The 6,746-nt window shown below is 45.2% G+C and overlaps 1 protein-coding gene across 1 annotated transcript in view; it reads left to right on the top strand.

Moving 5' to 3' along the window:
• Positions 1–6,746, top strand: part of KLHL24 (kelch like family member 24) — a 26,498-nt gene that overhangs the window by 431 nt on the left and 19,321 nt on the right. The window lies entirely within an intron of this gene.

Here is a 6,746-nt window from a genome sequence, read left to right as displayed (position 1 = left end):
GGGGGGGGGGGGGGGAACCAACCCTAAATATAGCAAACATCTGAAGAAATGAGACTTGTATTCATCTTTTTATTGCTTCCTGGCTACAGTAATGTTCTGTTCCTCATTTCAGTTCTCCTCCCCTTTTAAAATTAGAAAATATTGTCTCATATACATAAAAGTGTTAATAAGAAAGTCCAAGAAAGCCTATCATACCATATGGAACATTTTATTTTTTTCTTTGAGGTTCACTACCATATTGATATATACCAGAAAAGTCCAGTAGCCAGCCATGACATGACAAAACAATCTTTTTATTATCAGAAGCTCACCAACTAACTAATCTTAGTTTTACCATAATTTCTGTCTAATGATACTGCTTATGAATAGATGGGAAGGGAAGGCTTAAGATCAAAGAGTAAACCACAGATTTCACAATGTTTTCTTGGCAAAACACTGTGTTGATTTAGCTACTGTACTCGAATCTGCAAACCTTCATTAAGTCTGTTTTTCCTGGGATTACTTTGGTTACCATTTTCTTTCCTGTCTTCGTATGACAAATCTTTGTCCATGGCCAGTGATCTGATGTTGCTTTAGTCTGTCGCAGCATTTTAATAGAGCTGAGAGCTTTCCTTAGGGAAGCATGCAACTCTTTTCCATAGGAATATTTCAGGTCCAGAAACAGTCCTATTTTAGACCTCAGAGCAGGTGCTCAAAAGCTTGTTTACAAAGGAGGGGGTGTCCAGGGTGTTGTTCTGGGACGGATTTTTTTGGATGCCTCTCCAAAGAAGCTGTATGGGCACAGCAGCTGTTTCCACATCCCTCTCTGACCGTCCATGCCCAAGGCACTCACCACTTTCGGACAAGGCAGCAGCATTCAGGCTGGGGATGCCAGGCTGGTGAAACCTACCAGTAATTTCTGGGTAGTAGGGGGCTTTATTCTGTGCTGCCCTGCTGGGTGCAGGAAGCCTGGAATTTGAGGATGGACTTGCCAGTTGGCCTTCTGGCATCCTGTGATTCTTCCATCCTTTGAGAGCCAAGTCCTGTCAGTCAGCTTGGAGAGAAATTGCTCTGCACCACAGTGCTGGTAATGGAGAAGCAACTTCATTTATACTAGATATAAGAAAGAAGTTCTTCCCTGTGAGGGCGGTGAGGCCCTGGCACAGGTTGCCCAGAGAAGCTGTGGCTGCCCCCTCCCTGGCAGTGTTCAAGGCCAGGTTGGACGGGGCTTTGGGCAATTGGGCTAGTGGAAGGTGACCCTGCCCATGGCAGGGGGGTGGGACTGGATGATCTTTAAAGTCCCTTCCAACCCAAACTGTTTTATGATTCTGTGATTCCACGCATCTTAGAAAGCAGGTGCTGTGACACTCAGCACATCTGGCTGCAAGCAGAGGAAGACATCTCCCAGTGAACTACTCTTCCTGGATTAACTTTACCTGATGAAGCTTTGTTGATGACCAAAGTGAAGGGGTAGCCAAAATTACAAGATGGCAAAAGTCATCTAGAGATTTGCCCAAGCATCAACCCTAAGGCACAGCAGCAGCACACCAGTGTGAGGACCTCCTTGGCATGCATGATGGCTGGTCCTGCGGCTGGAAGCTTGCTGTCCCACAGTCACTATTAGAAGTAGCAAGGGTCCAGGCTGACCAATTTGTAAACTTAGGATCGATTCCTCAGCCTATTGCCAGAGGGGTGTGTACTGCACCAGAAATAGCTGGTGGCATGGAACTGCAAGTGTGGAAGTCATTGGTAGCTTTGCAAGTCTAAGATTCCCAAATCTTGGAGAGTGGCATGCATATGCCAGCTCAAAATCATGTTTATTTGAAACCTGCCTTGTTTTCTGCTTCCCTTGCAGACAAAGCTTTTCACAGTCACTTGGGTTGGAGAAAGGATTTATTTAACTTGTGAAATGCCTGAAGGTCTTGGAGATGAAGGGTGCAATGCTCCTGCCTATTAATTGTTCCTGGCATTGACAAACGGTTTGAGGAGAGAGCTATTAAGTGTGGCTGAAGGGCAGACTGGAGTTCTGCAGTAGGGTGCTCTGCAGCAGCATGGCACGAAGGGAAGGCCTGTGGTGGAGGCATATATGGAAAAATACTGTTGTGAGAAAATACTTGATATGAACATTTGTGGGGCTGTGGTTGGGCTTGAGGTTACGGGGCTGGGTGGGAACATGGCGATAACGGCACAGCAGCTCGGAGAACTGTTTGTGCAGGTACCTACCTCACTTTTGCTAGGTTAGTGATTGATGTGCCATCAGCAACAACTCCCTTCAAGTCTTCGCCTGTGTGGCCAACGAGAGCTCAAACAACTTTTATTTCTTTGCTTCTTATTTCTTTCTAAAGAGAAGAACCAGACAAACATTGGCAGACTCTATCTCCCTTGGTTAGGCACTGGTTTCATGGTGTCTCGATGCTGTAAGTGCTGAAAAAAAAAAAAAAAATAGTTCAGTGTTTATAGCAGCAGTGATGCAATGTTCATTCTTCTCAGCTCTGCAGTTCCACTCCCATAGTCATTTCCCAGGCTTGGGAGATGGGAGATACTGGGCAGAAAAATTAAGACACATGCTTTCTGCACAGAAGCACTACTGGCATGGGTCTTGTTTTGAGGTGCTTACAGTGGTGAATGGCTACTGGGGTGAGTGGGAAGAGGGGATTTGCATGGGCTAGGAACATGGGCTGGCCAAGGAAGGACCAGGGTCCACAGGGGGATATGTAATACTAATTGCAGGGCTGAATTAGTAAATATGTTATCAATGTTTTGCCAGGTAGCTTTTGTGTGTAAATCAAGTACAGACTCTCTGTAACCCCGGGGTTTCCCCATCTGAGCATGCAGGCGGTGGGATGGCACCCAGGCTCGCCACTGGCTGTGTGAGGATGAGCATGGCACTTGGTTGTAGAAGATGGCGCATTTTGTTCCCTGTGCCCAGGCTTGCGCTCATCCTGCTGCCTCAGTGCTGCAGCCAGACACCCAGGAAGCATTGCCAGCCTGAGCAAAGGGTTGGGGCATGCAGCACATGGGGCCAGATGAAAGGGGGATCCACAGATTCAGCCAGGAGGCAGTGAAAACGGAAAAGATGAGTAAGAGGTGTCTGGGGAGAGGGAGTTCTGGTTTGCCAGGGCTCTTTGCTATTCAAGCACCAGTGCAGCAATCTGCATTGCAGATGACATTTCCTGGTGCTGGCTGCCACTTCAAACAGGTGATGGGAAGAGGAGAGGCTGAAAGGGGACAATCCTAGAAAAGTGCCTTCCACCCCAAATGCATGTGCCTGATGAGTATCCCACAGACTAGCTCAAGTCAATGTGACCCACAGGGATTTTGGCAGGATGACAGTTCAAAGTCAAGGGAAAGATTTTAGCAAGTTTTGGTGTGTTCTCTGTATTTCTTTGAGAGGTCTTCTATCACATGAAGAGACTTTGCTCTACTTGTATCCTCATCTAAATCAAGCCACTTCTATTTAATGCTATTTCCATACACCTCTTCCTTTTCACTTACTTCACCTTAGTGCTTTTTCCTGGCATACTCAAAAAAGCAAATTCCTTGATAGTTACTGAACTCAATCTTGTGCTCTTCCTCATAAATTTCTATTAACGTCACCTTTCCTTTTGCTCAGTATTGACTACTGTTTGCAGTCTTGCTGAATGGTTTCTGGCATAACATTTTGTGCCTACTTGTGTCGGGATCTGCAATGATGCTGTCACTCAACACCACCTCTTTCTTTTTCAAGCTTTCTGTCCACTAAAACTTTTTCAAGCAATGTCAGAATCTGTTCTCCCTCCTTGTGCTGAGAAGTTGTTTCATCTCAGCTCCATTTGTTGCACAGCTCTTCATAATTTCCCTTATGTTGCTTATTCAGTCATTAGTCTGTGCTCATCCTCATCTTAACTCAAAAGTCTAAATTCTCTCTTTTATCCAGTGATACAAACCCCATGTTGCATAATGTTGCTCTCTTCTCTCTGATCAGCCATCAGGGTAAGAGACATGGCACTTGGACTATCCTCCCCCTTCATATTCTTCAGCTTCCTGCTCTCTGTTGCTGCGGCTCACCTTCATCTCTCTTCCTTCATTCAGCTCCGAGCCCTTCCCCAGACTGGTTAGGATAGGCCTCCATTAGCAGTAAATAGCTACTAAAGGAAATCATGGACTTTCTTTGGTTTTGTTTTCTGTGTGTAACTACTTGAAAACCATCTGGGTTTTACTTAATTTTAGGAAAATCCAGTAAGGAGTTACAGTGCTCGCCACAGCAGAGGAAAATTCTCAGGAGCGTACTGGCACACGACTTCCCAAAATAGTTAATGACTTTATTTGGAGGAATGCACTGACCCGTTTAGGTGGCATGCTGCATGGCTGAAATGTGTCTGAAAAGTGCCCGACAGTGGTGGTATACAAATTCATCACCACCAGAAGAACAGATGAACATCAGTGGATGCATGCCAAAATCTTCACACAGGCTTCGGATTTTAGGTTTTAACCTTTCCAGTGCCCTGAAGATGCCTTCAAAATCTGCAGAACCACTGACCTCTTCAGAAAATATTGGCCTAAATGCTTTACAAGTACTTTACATTGTTAAAAAAAAGTATTAATGAAGCTTTATAGAAGTGAGTAATCTTTAATAATTGGCTTCAGCTTCTCAGGCAGTGTGCAACTGCTTATTTTGAGAGAAATGCTCAGCGCAGCTTGAGAAAGAACAGCCAATCCCCCTGCTAGCAAAGGAATGAAGACCAATAGGATGTAGTAGCAACTCAAGTATTCTTAATTTCAGACATCCTTGGTGACGTTGTTTTTCAGAACTGGAAGTGCCTAGATGTGACTGCATGCATACATGTGCATATTATGAAACAATTGGTTGCTCAATGAGTATTTTTAATTAGTATTTTCCTTTTAAATGCTCCATTTACCCTCTTCACACAAGGTATTTTTGCCACGTGCAGTTTTTATTGGAGTAAACAAACTCCTTTCAGATAGCTCCTTCAAGCCAATTCAGAGATATCTTGACCCTCTTTTAATTTTTTCCTTCCCATGACGCATTCCTTTAATCCCGCTTATGTTTTCTGAAGTGAACTCTACACAGTCATATTGACCTCAAGAGCTACAGACTCAAAGGACTGGGGCAGACGAGAGGATATATCAGATAAGAGATCTATTTTAAGCAAAACATTTTTCTTAGGTCATATACTTTTTAGATTTAATGTCTTTGTAAAAAATAAGACTTCAGGTTATTAATCTTTTTTATATTCAGTGGGTGAAATAAGTTATTACAAAACAACTATACTATACAAGGTGAACTGTCTGTTGATTTTCTCTTTGCTGTTTATGTTGTTTGGGGTCCTTTTTGCTTTTCCAGCCAGAGGATGAGAAGTTGACTGAAGGGTCTCACTTCTAATTAAATCTGTTGAGCAGTTAGTTCTGAGTTTTAGCTCGGCAGGAGGTTGAAGGTTTCAGTTGTTTAAGATCTTTGTGAAAACAATTTACATAACAAAATCAATTGACATTTTCTGTCTATTTTCAGAAACTTAGCCTTTTAATTAGTAATTCTAACTGTTCTGCAAGGCTGCAATTTTCCTGACCCCAGGGAAAGCAGAGCTCGTTTAGCCTATGAAAATCTGAGACTGGTTTGCTCCAGAGAGGATCAGTCCTGCAGTCCTGAGTGCACGCTGCTTTTCTAATAGTTTCAGCGAAGGAGCAGCATTAGCTACTGCAAAGAGCACAAGGCTGGGTACGCTTCCCGGGGAGGGCCTAAGGAGTCAAAAAGAGGAGAATATCCTGAGGTCAGAAGACTGTAGCTTCACTGAAAGGTAAAGATATATTATGCCTGGGATCAATATCTAATATTTAGGAGAGCAAAGTAAGTGACAGCTAATAGAAGAATTGATATTTCTTCCTTCCCCTCGGTGGTAAGGGGCAGGAGGGAGAGGTCATCTTTCTAGGAAAGAGAACGCAGCCAGTTACCTGAGTACCTCAGCTGCACGCATTGCATAAGGCCTCATTTAGTACCTGCTAATGAACTTAATTTAAGCATGTATGTCCCTGCCCTTGCCTCCCTACTCTGCTTTATGGACTTGCAAGTTTGCTTATGCTAAAGGGCATAATTTCCATACTCCCAGGCATGTTCCATCAGCCTGTGTTGGAGCATGGGCTGGTGTCCAAATAGTTTGGATATGAAGTGAATTTGGGCTCCAGGGACAGGCTCAGACCTGCTCTTGAAATTGCGCAGCGATGACACCAGGGTCCTGCTTTTATATTTGCAGTTGACTGGCTGACACGGCTGCGACCTCCAGCTGCGACAGCAGTGTTCTTCGTCCCTGCTTAAACCCAGCCTTGGCTTTCTCCCGTCAGCAGGGAAAGGGGCTCCCTGTTGTGCCACAGTCCCAGGGGAACTGGGAAAAAGCTCTGTCACTTGACAATTCGGTATGAATTCGGTGAAGCTGTAGCTCAGGTAGACAAAGATCCCCTTTTGATTGATTTTTGTGATTACTGGTTTCTATTTTGGTCATGTAGACTGAAAAACCACAGAGATGGTGTTTTCTTTAGCGTGGGAGGTGGCTCCTGCAGGGGGGTTCTGGCCGGGCCCCCCGGGCCGGCACAAGACACTGTCACCGTGGCAGGCGCCAGCCCAAGGCACCGCCTCCTCCCGCCCCCTGCCTGGGCGTGCGGAAGGTCGGGGTCCGGTCAGGATTACCGGGGGGGTGGGGGTGCTCCCCGGTCCCCTCAAAGGGAAGGCGAACGGCCAGAGTTCGCGGTGACAAAAGGTGCGGCCTTGCCGCTGT

Source organism: Athene cunicularia (assembly GCF_003259725.1).
Source record: "Athene cunicularia isolate RWA chromosome 9 unlocalized genomic scaffold, athCun1 chr9_part1, whole genome shotgun sequence".
Classification (NCBI taxonomy): Eukaryota; Metazoa; Chordata; class Aves; order Strigiformes; family Strigidae; genus Athene; species Athene cunicularia.
Note: the sequence above shows the minus strand (reverse complement) of the source record. Positions and strands in the feature narration are given on the sequence as shown.